At 44.2% G+C, this 15,466-nt stretch overlaps 1 pseudogene; it reads left to right on the top strand.

The window, feature by feature from the left end:
* The first annotated feature begins 7,618 nt into the window (after window positions 1-7,618).
* Window positions 7,619-12,667, top strand: LOC115142625 (cytochrome P450 2B4-like; annotated as a pseudogene).
* Window positions 12,668-15,466: the final 2,799 nt, after the last annotated feature.

The raw sequence follows: 15,466 nt of genomic DNA on the forward strand, positions 1-15,466 counted from the left end.
TGGGGTGTGTGCTGGTGGCAGGGAAGTCAGGCGCAGGAGAACGAAATTGGTATAAACATAGTTATTTAAATTCTTACAAACCCCCGAAAACCAACATACACAATAAAGAAAGTGGGTAAAAACCCGTCGCACACCATAACATACTTGGCACCAATACATACAACAAACAATTCCTGACAAGGACATAGGGGAAAACACCTGTTACCAAAAAATTGCTGTTTCGAATCCCCGAGCTGACTAGGTGAAATATCTGTTGATGAACGCTTGAGCAAGGCACTTAACAAAGAGAGTCTGCTGAATATTAAAATGTAAACAACAACACTGTTGAGTAGAGCGTCATGCCAATATATTTAACAGCTGAAAGGTGTTGCCTATGTTAACCTTCAACCGACATTGTGTTCCAAGTTAAGTAACAGATTGTAAACAATTGCAAACTTTTGCAAAATAACTATATAATATGTGTGCAACATGGAGTAGTGTTGCAATGGCAGGTCGACGTTTTCTTTTTCCAGACCTGATGAACTAGTTAAGCAAATTAATAACAAGGGAGAGAATACGAATATAAAGGTACTATAAACATACTGTAGTTGCCTTATTCTTTATTGTAATCGTCGTCTTTCTTTTTCATTTGACACTGCCACCTGCTGACTTGAGTCTGAAATTGAATGTCAAAGAGTCTTTAACAATCCATTTGAATGGATGCGAAGCATTTAATCATCTATTTTTGTGTGTGATATATTTGCTTTTTGATTTAAATGAAAGATACATTTACCTGTTTTACACATGTAGTCACTACATTCAGTGGTAGTATTTCAACATCCTCTCTCTTCCTATCAGGGCATGGGCAGTTTGACGTACAGTGCAGTCTTTATTGACAGATGTTAAATTTAACTCAAATATAAATAGTGAATAAAAACACATCACTGACTGATTGTTTGCTAATTAAAATATTTATTACAAAAATATTTGTGTGTGTGTGTGTGTGTGTGTGTGTGTGTGTGTGTGTGTGTGTGTGTGTGTGTGTGTGTCTTTGTATATGTGTGCCAGGGTTGGAGTCAATTCCTTTTAATTTCTCTCATTTTAGGAAATAAACTGACTTTCCACTTCCCATTCCAATACTCCTCAATGCCTTGCTTTAATAATTTGTTTTAATGGAAACTGGGATTTCAGTTTACTTTCTGATTTGACTGAATTGAAATGGAATTGATCCCAACCCTGATGTGTGCATATGAATGGGTGAATATCAGTGACTATGGCCCCTTGTCTTTTTTGCGATCTGGGGTCTCCTCCTTCTTCAATCTGGCTATATGCTCTCTTGAGCCCCTTGCTGCCAAACGCCGTATCTGACATACCAGCAGGCCTCTCGTTGTTGCTTCAGTATAGGCCTTTTTGACTTTCTCAGTTCCTGATCGAGACTATACCTCAGCCGCTTCCAGGAAAGGTACGCAGACACCTGACAACTTTGGCACTGGCCTCCACATGCTGCACAGATTTAACTCAGGGGATGACAGTTGAGGTCTCTTGAGCTGGCTCACTTCCTGATTGACGGGATGACTATCCATCAAGCGCTCCCATGTCAGGGGGCAGCGAAGGTACCCAGAAACCTGACTGGCATTGGCACTGGCCTCCACATACTGCACAGCACTCTGAGACAGGTCTAGACATTGCAAGTGTAACGGGTCTTGTATGGCTCATCGACAATGGACACAGTACTGCTCTCATTCACGGTTTATTCTGTGAATACATACACAACACTGTGTCAATTTCAGCACAACTGCAAACCCACCATGAAATCTCCATCAGAGTTTAACAACTCATCGGCTGGATCTGTAATAATTTTAGAACAGTTAAATGTCTATTTATAATATACATTTTATACATTATTACATTTACAGTTGATGTTGGAAGTTTTTCAACCACTCCACATATTTCTTGGTATCAAACTATAGTTTTGGCAAGTTGGTTAGTACATCTACTTTGTGCATGACACAAGTAATTTTTCCAACAATTGTTTACAGGCAGATTATTTCACTTATAATTCACTGTATCACAATTCCAGTGGGTCAGAAGTTGACAGTGCCTTTAAACAGCTTGGAAAGTTCCAGAAAATTATGTCATGGCTTTTGAAGCTTCTGATAGGCTCATTTATTTAACCTTTATTTAACTAGGCAAGTCAGTTAAGAACAAATTCTTATTTTCAATGACAGCCTTGGAACAGTGGGTTAACTGCCTTGTTCAGGGGCAGAACGACAGATTTTTACCTTGTCAGCTCGGGGATTCAACCTTGCAACCTTTCGGTTAGTAGTCCAACACTCTAACCACTAGGCTACCTGCCACCCCATTTGAGTCAATTGGAGGTGTACCTGTGGATGTATTTCAAGGCTTACATTCAAACTCAGTGCCTCTTTGCTTGACATCATGGGAAAATCAAAAGAAATCAGCCAAGACCTCAGAAAAAAATGATAGACCTCCACAAGTCTGGTTCATCCTTGGGAGCAATTTCCAAATGCCTGAAGGTACCATGTTCATCTGTACAAACAATAGTACGCAAGTATAAACACCATGGGACCACGCAGCCGTCATACCGTGCAGGAAGGAGACGCGTTCTGTCTCCTAGAGATGAATGTACTTTGGTGTGAAAAGAGAAAATCAATCCCAGAACAAAAGCAAAGGACCTTGTGAAGATGCTGGAGGAAACAGGTACAAAAGTACCTATATCCACAGTAAAACGAGTCCTATATCAACATAACCTGAAAGGCCGCTCAGCAAGGAATAAATCACTGCTCCAAAACCGCCATAAAAAAAGCCAGACTACAGTTTGCAACTGCACATGGGGACCATGTGAAAGAAACAAAGATCATACTTTTTGGAGAAATGTCCTCTGGTCTGATGAAACAAAAATAGAACTGTTTGGCCATAATGACCATCCTTATGTTTGGAGGAAAAAGGGGGAGGCTTGCAAGCCGAAAAACAACATCCCCACCGTGAAGCACGGGGGTGGCAGCATCATGTTGTGGGTGTGCTTTGCTGCAGGAGGGACTGGTGCACTTCACAAAATAGATGGCATCATGAGGAAAGGAAAATTATGTGGATATATTGAAGCAACATCTCAAGACATCAGTCAGGAAGTTAAAGCTTAGTCACAAATGGGTCTTCCAAATTTACAATGACCCCAAGCATACTTCCAAAGTTGTGGCAAAATGGCTTAAGGACAACAAAGTCAAGGTATTGGAGTGCCATCACAAAGCCCTGACCTCAATCCCATAGAACATTTTTGGGCAGAACTGAAAAAGCGTGTGTGAGCAACGAGGCCTACAAACTGGACTCGGTTACGCCAGCTCTGTCGGGAGGGATGGGCCAAAATTCACCCAACTTAATGTGGGAAGCTTGTGGAAGGCTTCCCGAAACATTTGACCCAAGTTAAAAAATGTAAAGGCAATGCCAGCAAATACTAATTGGGAATGTGATGAAAGAAATAAAAGCTGAAATAAATCATTCTCTCTACTATTATTCTGACATTTCACATTCTTAAAATAAAGTGGTTATCCTAACTGACCTAAGACAGGGAATTTTTACTCTGATTAAATGTCAGGAATTGTGAAAAACTGAGGTTAAATGTATTTGACGAAGGTGTATGTAAACTTCCGACTTCAACTGTATAACAACATGGCTACAGAGGAGTGCTCAACATAGGACTCCGTCTGACTGCCATAACAAATCACCACAGCACATAGGCTACACGTGTACAGTAGCATATCATTATTCAATATAATTTGGGAGCACGTACCTGCAAATACATACACAACACTGTGTAATCTTCAGCACAACTGCAAACCCAACATGCAATCTGAGTGATGTGAAACATCATAAAATTAAAATACATTTACACTTCAAGAGATGACTAGCCTCATTAGCTAAGAATGTACAAGGTGAACGTTAGCTAACCTTTAGCATAACGCAGCGTGCAAATTTTGTGAATGTCCATAAAATTATAAATACATGACACAACTCTGTAACACTATCACTTAACAACATTGATAATGATTATAAAACAATATGGTTTTCAGCCTAACACGCACTAGATAAACTCAGCAAAAAAAGAAACGTCCTCTCACTGTCAACTGCGTTTATTTTCAGCAAACTTATCATGTGTAAATATTTGTATGAACATAACAAGATTCAACAACTGAGACATAAACTGAACAAGTTCCACAGACATGTGACTAACAGAAATTGAATAATGTGTCCCTGAAAAAAGGGTGGGTCAAAATCAAAAGAAACAGTCAGTATCTGGTGTGGCCACCAGCTGCATTAAGTACTGCAGTGCATCTCCTCCTCATGGACTGCACCAGATTTGCCAGTTCTTGCTGTGATTTGTTACCCCACTCTTCCACGAAGGCACTTGCAAGTTCCCGGACATTTCTGAGGAGAATGGCCCTAGCCCTCACCCTCCGATCCAACAGGCCCCAGACGTGCTCAATGGGATTGAGATCCAGGCTCTTTGCTGGCCATAGCAGAACACTGACATTCCTGTCTTGCTGGAAATCACGCACAGAACGAGCAGCATAGCTGGTGGCATTGTCATACTGGAGGGTCATGTCAGGATGAGCCTGCAGGAAGGGTACCACATGAGGGAGGAGGAAGTCTTCCCTGTAACGCACAGTGTTAAGATTGCCTGCAATGACAACAAGCTCAGTCCGATAATGCTGTGACACACCGCCCTAGACCATGACGGACCCTCCACCTCCAAATCGATCCCGCTCCAGAGTACAGGCCTCAGTGCAACGCTCATTTCTTTGACGATAAACGCGAATCCGACCATCACCCCTGGTTAGACAAAACTGCGACTCATCAGTGAAGAGCACTTTGCCAGGCCTGTCTGGTCCGGTGACGGTGGGTTTGTGCCCATAGGTGACCTTGTTGCTGGTGATATCTGGTGAGGACTTGCTTTAGAACAGGCCTACAAGCCCTCAGTCCAGCCTCTCTCAGCCTATTGCGGACAGTCTGAGCACTGATGGAGGGATAGTGCGTTCCTGGTGTAACCTGGTGTAAGTTGTTGTTGCCATCCTGTACCTGTCCCGCAGGTGTGATGTTCGGATGTACCGATCCTGTGCAGGTGTTGTTACACGTGGTCTGCCACTGCGAGGACGATCAGCTGTCCATCCTGTCTCCCTGTAGCGCTGTCTTAGGCGTCTCATAGTACAGACATTGCAATGTATTGCCCTGGACACATCTGCAGTACTCATGCCTCTTTGCAGCATGCCTAAGGCATATTCGCGCAGATGAGCAGGGACCCTGGGCATCTTTCTTTTGGTGTTTTTCAGAGTCAGTAGAAAGGCCTCTTTAGTGTCCTAAGTTTTCATAACTGTGACCTTAATTGCCTACCGTCTGTAAGCTGTTAGTGTCTTAACGACCGTTCCACAGGTGCATGTTTATTAACTGTTTATGGTTCATTGAACAAGCATGGGAAACAGTGTTTAAACCCTTTACAATGAAGATCTGTGAAGTTATTTGGATTTTTACGAATTGTCTTTGAAAGATAGGGTCCTGCAAAAGGGACGTTTCTTTTTTTGCTGAATGTAATCATTTTAAAAGTTAAAACACTGAGTGCAGCATGGATCACAATACATACCCCCATCAAAGTTGAACAACTCTTTGGCTGGATGATGCGTGATCCTGCGCACAGATACACACGGGGATGCAGTTACTCAAATACAGCAGCTGGCTTCACAGCTATACATACATAACCTGACTGCTTAATTATGACAAAACTCATACAACTAACCCATGCACAAACCGGACGCCCGTGTGCGTCCACGTGCGCAAATTGATTTCGTCCCGCCCACACCAAACACGATCACGACACGTAGGTTGAAATATGAAAACAAACTCTGAACCAATTATATTAATTTGGGGACAGGTCAAAAAGCATTAAACATTTATGGCAATTTAGCTAGCTAGCTTGCAGTTGCTAGCTAATTTGTCCTATTTAGCTAGCTAGCTTGCTGTTGCTAGCTGATTTGTCCTGGGATATAAACATTGATTTGTTATTTTACCTGAAATGCACAAGGTCCTCTACTCGGACAATCTACACATAAAATGGTCAACCGAATCGTTTCTAGTCATCTCCCCCCTTCTAAAAGCCAATGAGGAGATGGGAGAGGCAGGACTTGCATCACGTTCTGCTTCACAAATAGAAGCAACTTCAATTTTAACGCCTGGCAACGCAGGCGCTCATTGGCACACGCAAGCAGTGTGGGTGCAATGATTGAATAACATGTATGTGTACATTTATTTTGCAATGCGCATGACGCGAGCAGTGTGGTCAGCATGAGGATGTCTATTTCAACCTTGTTACACAAGGCCTGCTGGGTCAGCTTGGGACCTGACACAACCTTCTGAGATGAGCCTGGAGAACCAACTTTCTTCAGGATCATCCTGATTGCAGAGGGGTTTCTTGGGGTTAGCACACAGGATGCACTCCCAGAGGACTTTGGCCTTGCACCGTTCAACAGCTCTGACTTTGGCGCCAAGAGATTGGGTCTGTAGCTGGGCTGTTGGAGACCAAAACTTTTTTTGTTGTTGAATTTTTACCCCTTTTTCTCCCCAATTTCGTGGTATCCAATTGTTGTAGTAGCTACTATCTTGTCTCATCGCTACAACTCCCATACGGGCTCGGGAGAGACAAAGGTTGAATGTCATGCGTCCTCCGATACACAACCCAACCAGCTGTACTGCTTCTTAACACAGTGCGCATCCAACCCGGCCAGCCGCACCAATGTGTCGGAGGCTACACCGTCCACCTGGCAACCTTGGCTAGCGCGCACTGCGCCCGGCCCGCCACAGGAGTCGCTGGTGCGCGATGAGACAAGGACATCCCTACCAAGCCCTCCCTAACCTGGACGACGCTAGGCCTCCCGGTCGCGGCCGGTTACGACAGAGCCTGCACGCCCAGGGACTCTGATGGCACAGCTGGCGCTGTAGTACAGCGCCCTTAACCACTCGCCACCCGGGAGGCGAGACCAAAACCTTGACCTGTAGGCCACTGTCACTATGAAAACTGGGGTTCTCTTCAGAGTTGAATCCTATGTAACCCAGTGCAGTTATCTAGGCCCTCTACTCTTTTCTATTGTTACCAATGACTTGCCACAGGCATTAAACCAGTCCACTTTTACTAACATTTTAAGTCGCTGCACAACAGTAAATTAACAAAAAAGAGAGGAAAAAACTACTCATGTTGTCCATTTGAAGTATTCCTTTGTTGAAAGGTTTGGATCAATATTCTATTTGTGTTTGAATGTTTGCAACAAAAAAAGCTCTTGTTTTGTGTCATCCATGGTATAAATAGTAATTGTTAGAATTCTTAATTTTGGCAAATATCACAATATTCTCGAAAGGAACGTCATAATAAATTAGAGCATGGAATATTGTTGTTGCAGCTCATATATTGGCATAGAAACTTCACAATAAATTTGATTTGGCTACGAGACCCCCCAGTTCCAATACCAAATCAAACAAGAAATTGTCCCCCAAAAAATTGCATCGAGTCCTGTCAAGGCTTTAAACTTACTAGTCTCCCATTGGCAGACAGGTTGCCACCCACATTAACTGTTGCCCTAGATCTGCTATTTACGAAACTAGGCTTAATGTACATTTACGAGTCAGCAAATATCCCTCTCATAAACCTCTGCTGACTAGCGTTCAAAACAAAGTCTGCAATCTGTGTGGGTGGCAACCGGCATCTTTAAATCAACCAGCTTTAAATCGTGAAGTAGCCTACACATTTCCTGAAGCCCAGTCGCGATGCTCGGGTCGGTCGTGTTGTTGTGCTTCTTTTCCCTCCTTCTATTCTTCTTCACCAGGGTCCGCCGACCTAAAAACTTCCCACCAGGACCCCGTCCCCTGCCCATCCTCGGCAATCTGCTACAGCTGGATCCTGTCAACCCTCTCAAAGACCTGGAAAGGGTAAAGTGGGCAATATGTTGTAGGCTAGGGTTAGACCTAGTCTCGATACCTGTTACGATAACCCTGCTGGAAATAACTTTTTTTGTTACTCTAATATTTGTGATAAAGCTTTCTACAAGCAGTCCGTAATATAGGTAAAGGGATTTATATTATTCTGTATAGTAAATCCGAGACACTCCATTTAGTATGTATGATATGTTACGTTTCGTATGGTATGTATTATGGATGTCCATCACCCATTTCGTATGATATGTTACGTATTACGATTTAACGAATTTGCTAAATGTACAATAGTGTAACGACCCTGGGTTTATAACCGCGGAAATCGAACCTGCCGCACGAGCATGCTTTTGCGGCACAGTCGATAGCGCGCTGGACCTCGGGCTCGAAGGTCGAGGGTTCGAGACCTGCTCCCTGCTGTTTCATTACAATATGTTATGAGCCCCACGTCTATTTCTATGGGCACGAGCACTGTTTATGACACAAACTGTTCACACCCTTCTTGTTGGTGGAGAGAATTTTGCAGGTTTAAAGCATATTTCCTGCAATTCCACAGATTATGTCATGGGGTGCAAAGAAAATGTTGCCGTTTTAAAGCTACATTTTTAATAATTCTATACATTTTGCCATGTCTAATGTGTATTCATGTGATATTTGAGTGACAACAAAATACAACAAAATCTATGGGACAACCTTCAAGAGTAAGTTTAAAGCCGGACATAGTTCTTAAAAAGAGCAAAAAAGTTTGGGAATCACTGCCTTAAGTATCTGTCTTATGTAACCATACCAGAGGTAACATATCATGCTAACATTTACTATGTTAGGTCTAGTCTATGAGACCAGTCTGACTGAATGGGTATTAAGTCTGATGTAGACTAAAGTTTTAGGACAATGAGCAACAATAGTGGAATCGGTGGTTCACCTTCAAAATAAAGGTCTTGCATTAAAACTGATGCAAAAGGATACAAACAGTAGAATCATGCAACAATTGGACTTCTGTGCTTCAGCTGAAGAGGCGCTATGGTAACGTGTTCAGTCTGTACATCGGCTCACGGCCTGCTGTGGTTCTGAATGGCCTGGAGGTGGTTCGTGAAGCACTAGTGACACACGCAGAGGAATATGCTGGACGACCAACCCATCTCCTCATCAGCCACCTCTTTGAAAGCAAAGGTAGTAGGTTCTTGACCCATTTTGAAATATGTGGTATAATAAGGGTAGTGTGTGTGTGTGTGTGTGTGTGTGGGGGGAATTAGCCCAACAGGAAATCCCCCCTTGGGCTGAGGGTGACACTGATTTTAAAGTAGCAGGCATGAGACCGTGAGCCCGACCCACGTATGTTCCGTGTGTGTTTGTATGTGTGTGTGCCGATCAGGGATCGTCCTGGCCAATTATGGCTCCAGCTGGAGGGACCACCGGCGCTTTGCTCTGACCACGCTGAGAAAATTTGGTCTGGGCAAACGCTCCATGGAAGAGCGCATCCTAGAGGAGGTGTCCCACATCTGCACTGAGCTGGAGAGCAGTGCTGGTACAGTCCCACACATACAACGTCCTCGTAATCATAATCATCATGTACATATTCATGTCATTATCAGCGCTTAGTATCCACCCCAAAGATCCTCCAAATACTGTATCAAACAATTACACTATTAACCCCTTCTAGTTGTAACAAGCTTCCATAAACCACACAAACTTCACAGAAGTAAGATACCCTCAGTAATATTCCCGGTATGACTATATTTACTATACTTGTTTTAACATTAGGTATAAAGACTGTGGGGATTGTTACTTTATCTATCCTGTCAGTGTGTTCAATTCAGTAGCTCTGTGATCGTTGTTATTACCTTGTCTGTGTATATTGCCTCATGTGGTGACCGTTGCTGTGTCCTGGTAGGCGGTTCGATGGACCCTCAGCACTTGTTCCATCTGACTGCGTCTAACATCATCTGCTCACTGATTTTCGGAGAGAGGTTCGAATATGACGACCCGGTCATCCTCACCCTCATCCAGAGGTTAGAGGAGTTGACCAAGGAAGCTTTCGGACCTTGGGCCATGGTACAGTCTAAGCCCTGTGTCACTCCATGCTTACTAAAAAAAAAGGATCCCAAAATGGTTCTTTCGGCCGTCTCCAGGTAGAACCCTTTTGGGTTCCAGGTAGAACTCTCTGTGGAAAGGGTTCTACACTGAACCCAAAAGTGTTCTTCAAATGCGTTCTTCAAAGTGTTCTCTCATGGGGACAGCCAAAGATTCCTTTTAGGTTCTAGATGGAACCTTTCATAATTTTTTTTAAGTGTACATGATCCTCACTGACCTCTCTGTGCTAGACATGGCATGTGCTAGACATGACACACTGATCCACATTCCCCTCTGTTTTACATCCATTTCCTCCAATCTATATTTTGTAGCTCTATGAAATCATTCCAGTCTTGAGGCCCTTCCCTTTGCCCTTCAGGAACATTTTACACAAATTTAATCAAATGAAGGAACATATCAAGAAGATTGTGACCAAGCACAAAAGTTCAAGGGTCGTGGGAGAGCCCAGAGACCTCCTTGACTGCTACCTGGACCAGATTGACAAGGTAGGAGAACAATAGAACTAGGGTTCTAGAAGTAAAATAAATAAGATAAGATAAAAAAGTAAGTAGCCTTGTACAAGTAAGCCTGAACGGTACATGGGGCAGGAGCCTATCTCCTGTTTCTGTAGCATTTAAGCAGCTTGATGTAGAAGTACAACCCTGGATAGGACACTAGTCTGTCGCAGGACATTACCCTGAGTATCTGCCAATCAGAGGCATCGGATCCCATTTTTAGAGTCTTTGGTATGACTTCCGTGAGAAGGGCAAAAACATTTTTTGGGCTGGTGGAAGAGGGGGAAGTACTTTACAGGATGGAGCAGAATTTAATGTAGAGGCATTTGGTGTGTGTGTGTGTTTCAGACAGCTAATGGAGGCTCCACATTTAATGACACTCATATGGTGTTTCTACTACTTGACCTGTTCATGGCTGGGACAGACACCACTTCCAACACCCTCCGCTCTGCCGTGCTACACCTGATGACCAACCAGCATGTACAGGGTGAGGAAATACACACACAACACACACACACTGGAATACGTTTCATTCAATTCGATGGCGCTTGTAGACAATGTGTCGGCATTCATGGTAAACACTGCATATCAAATCAGATTTTATTTGTCACATACACATGGTTAGCAGATGTTAATGCAAGTGTAGTGAAATGCTTGTGCTTCTAGTTCTGACCAGGCAGTAATATCTACCAAGTAATCTAACCTAACAATTTCACTACAACTACCGTATACACAAGTAAGTGTAAAGGAATGAATAAGAATATGTACATAAAAATATATGAATGAGCGATGGCCGAACGGCATAGGCAAGATGCAGTAGATGGTATAGAGTACCGTATATATATATTTCTATACATATGTATATGAGATGAGTATGTCGGCTAAATAGGAAATTGTTCTACAAAGCTTGATCGGATTGAATCCCGGCCAAAGAGTGTGTGTTTGTCCCAGATCGCTGTTACCGAGAGATCACCAACATTCTTGAGGGACGTGCAGACGCTTCGTTTGAGGACAGACATGCCATATGTTCAAGCCATGATCCATGAGGTACAGCGCATGAGTGACACCGTTCCTCTTGGCGTGTTTCGTACTACCTGCAGCGACACGCAACTCCACAGCTACCAACTGCCCCAGGTGAGCATTACCATGACGACTGATATGCTTTCTGTTGTTGACCTTAGAACTATAAAGGTCGCCTGGGCTAGAGGGAGTGATGTCATGATGGGTGCTGTGTCAATCGTTAGTGTACCTCTCCACCGCACCCTTAATCCCTCATCTGTTCCAGGGCACTATGGTAATTCCTAACCTGTCTTCAGTGCTGCATGAAGAAGGCCAGTGGAAATTCCCTCACGAGTTCAACCCTGAAAATTTCCTCAACGAGGTCGGAGAGTTTGTGAAACCGGAAGCATTTCTGCCATTCTCAGCAGGTGCCTTTTTGCAAAAGCGTCAATATCTATGGCTTATAAATGATAGTGTGTTGTACAGAGACAGGAGAATATGTTGACCTAAAATGCCAGGCTGCATGCATATGAAGGTATGAGTGAAATGTTGTTCTCATTGATAGCCGTGTGTGTGTGTTCCCCAGGATCTCGTGTGTGTCTGGGGGAGGGGTTAGCACGTATGGAGCTCTTCCTGGTTCTAGTGACATTGCTTCGGCGTTTCCGATTCGTCTGGCCTGAGGATGGAGGTGTCCCAGATTTCAGCCTCATCTTTGGTGGGACACAGTCTCAAAAGCCCTTCCGCCTGGGAGTGCACCTGAGGAGCAGCGAGAGAGGGTGAGCTACCCACACTCTCCACGAGAGCACTAGTTCTGCCAGACAGCTACAGATCTTATTCTGTAATAATTCACCTTATTTGAAGAGTTACTAAAAATTAAGTCATTTTCAATAATGTGTAACCCACCATTGAATGCCTTATTATCTGTGTCATCTTCTGTAAGGATCAGATCATTCACCAACTAGATCTTTCAGTATGCTTGCATGCATTTTGTAATACATACCTTCTTAAAACCATTGGTTTTGTGTTTCTGTTACTGACAACTAATTGTATTTTCTTATCAAGTGATATTAAGTAAAATAACAATTGCTAAAAACATGTGATTTGGATTTTTTTTTTAAAGGTGGACCACCCGGCACACTTAACAAAATACAAGGGGGCGGAAAGCCCAGGTGTTACCTAGTGTGCGTAGACAGATTAAATACTACGGTTATGTATGCCCGCAGGCCTCTTGCCTAACCGCTCTCAAGGTGCGTTCCCCTTCCCCTCCTGGGAACAAATGAAACAGAATAATTACTAATACTTAATACTTAATTACCCTATTGGCATACACATACCTCGGGAAGGATCGGCTACGACAATCAGTACAGGACATAAAAATATGCTCTCCTCCCTGACGCAGGAACTCTGGCTTTTATCAGGCTGGAGAAGGAGTTTGCAATAGCAGAGACAGCTGTATCCCCTGATGAGAGGGAGGGTCAGAGCTCCAATCTGCGATGGGACCGACCAATCAGCTGAATTAATCATTAGCTAGATTGTTCTCTCCAATATTATAGCTCAATATACTTGCCTAACACTGCAAGGTCATATTTTATAACTTAGCTAGTCATGTTGGCAATAGAATAAGCTTTCAAATGATACCCACCTGACCCAGATTTCGGGTCAATTTATATTGGACCGTGTTTGGATTCCGTAAAATTGGTGTCGATGCAGGGCTGTGTTCCAAAAAAGAATTTTAATGGGTGGTCAATTTTCAGGACTCTACACTGCAAAAATTACATTCCCATTTCTGAATTAAAATAGAGTAACAAGAATGAGCACGTGTGAGTTATAGCAGAACAATTCTGCAGTAGCTGTTTTCAAAGTATTTCTGTGGCTTATAATTGAAATACACTAACTTCTTCATCAGGTTGTGTATTGCTACTGGACCAAAAAAAGGTAAAAACTGTGAAAGACCAGACAAGACATAGAAAATGATACAATGGGGGCAGAATTCTGGAGACCACAGGTAAAGTGAATATGTTTTGAAAGTGATAGTATATATGAAATCTGGATTCAGTATGACCATCTAATAGGGTATGTCCGGTGTGGCATATCATTTCAAACAGATAACCATTGAATCATTATTTGTAACCCTATGTTATTGTTTTACTCATATGACAGAGCAAAGAAGAAAGCTAACTTGGCAGAGACAGATATTCATGAGAAAAAATTTTTATTCCAGGCCCCAAAAAAATTAAACTCACAGCGCGCACGACCCACGTGGAGTTCCAGGTCTCCGGTAGCCTCTGGAACTGCCGATCTGCGGCCAACAAGGCAGAGTTCATCTCAGCCTATGCCTCCCTCCAGTCCCTCGACTTTTTGGCACTGACGGAAACATGGATCACCACAGACAACACCGCTACTCCTACTGCTCTCTCTTCGTCCGCCCACGTGCTCTCGCACACCCCGAGAGCTTCTGGTCAGCGGGGTGGTGGCACCGGGATCCTCATCTCTCCCAAGTGGTCATTCTCTCTTTCTCCCCTTACCCATCTGTCTATCGCCTCCTTTGAATTCCATGCTGTCACAGTTACCAGCCCTTTCAAGCTTAACATCCTTATCATTTATCGCCCTCCAGGTTCCCTCGGAGAGTTCATCAATGAGCTTGATGCCTTGATAAGCTCCTTTCCTGAGGACGGCTCACCTCTCACAGTTCTGGGCGACTTTAACCTCCCCACGTCTACCTTTGACTCATTCCTCTCTGCCTCCTTCTTTCCACTCCTCTCCTCTTTTGACCTCACCCTCTCACCTTCCCCCTACTCACAAGGCAGGCAATACGCTCGACCTCATCTTTACTAGATGCTGTTCTTCCACTAACCTCATTGCAACTCCCCTCCAAGTCTCCGACCACTACCTTGTATCCTTTTCCCTCTCGCTCTCATCCAACACTTCCCACACTGCCCCTACTCGGATGGTATCGCGCCGTCCCAACCTTCACTCTCTCTCCCCCGCTACTCTCTCCTCTTCCATCCTATCATCTCTTCCCTCTGCTCAAACCTTCTCCAACCTATCTCCTGATTCTGCCTCCTCAACCCTCCTCTCCTCCCTTTCTGCATCCTTTGACTCTCTATGTCCCCTATCCTCCAGGCCGGCTCGGTCCTCCCCTCCCGCTCCGTGGCTCGACGACTCATTGCGTGCTCACAGAACAGGGCTCCGGGCAGCCGAGCGGAAATGGAGGAAAACTCGCCTCCCTGCGGACCTGGCATCCTTTCACTCCCTCCTCTCTACATTTTCCTCCTCTGTCTCTGCTGCTAAAGCCACTTTCTACCACTCTAAATTCCAAGCATCTGCCTCTAACCCTAGGAAGCTCTTTGCCACCTTCTCCTCCCTCTTGAATCCTCCTCCCCCTCCTCCCTCTCTGCAGATGACTTCGTCAACCATTTTGAAAAGAAGGTCGACGACATCCGATCCTCGTTTGCTAAGTCAAACGACACCGCTGGTTCTGCTCACACTGCCCTACCCTGTGCTCTGACCTCTTTCTCCCCTCTCTCTCCAGATGACATCTCGCGTCTTGTGACGGCCGGCCGCCCAACAACCTGTACGCTTGACCCTATCCCCTCCTCTCTTCTCCAGACCATCTCCGGTGACCTTCTCCCTTACCTCACCTCGCTCATCAACTCATCCCTGACCGCTAGCTACGTCCCTCCCGTCTTCAAGAGAGCGAGAGTTGCACCCCTTCTGAAAAAACCTACACTTGATCCCTCCGATGTCAACAACTACAGACCAGTATCCCTTCTTTCTTTTCTCTCCAAAACTCTTGAACGTGCCGTCCTTGGCCAGCTCTCCCGCTATCTCTCTCAGAATGACCTTCTTGATCCAAATCAGTCAGGTTTCAAGACTAGTCATTCAACTGAGACTGCTCTTCTCTGTATCACGGAGGC

Source organism: Oncorhynchus nerka, unplaced genomic scaffold, assembly GCF_034236695.1.
Source record: "Oncorhynchus nerka isolate Pitt River unplaced genomic scaffold, Oner_Uvic_2.0 unplaced_scaffold_38___fragment_2___debris, whole genome shotgun sequence".
Taxonomy (NCBI): Eukaryota; Metazoa; Chordata; class Actinopteri; order Salmoniformes; family Salmonidae; genus Oncorhynchus; species Oncorhynchus nerka.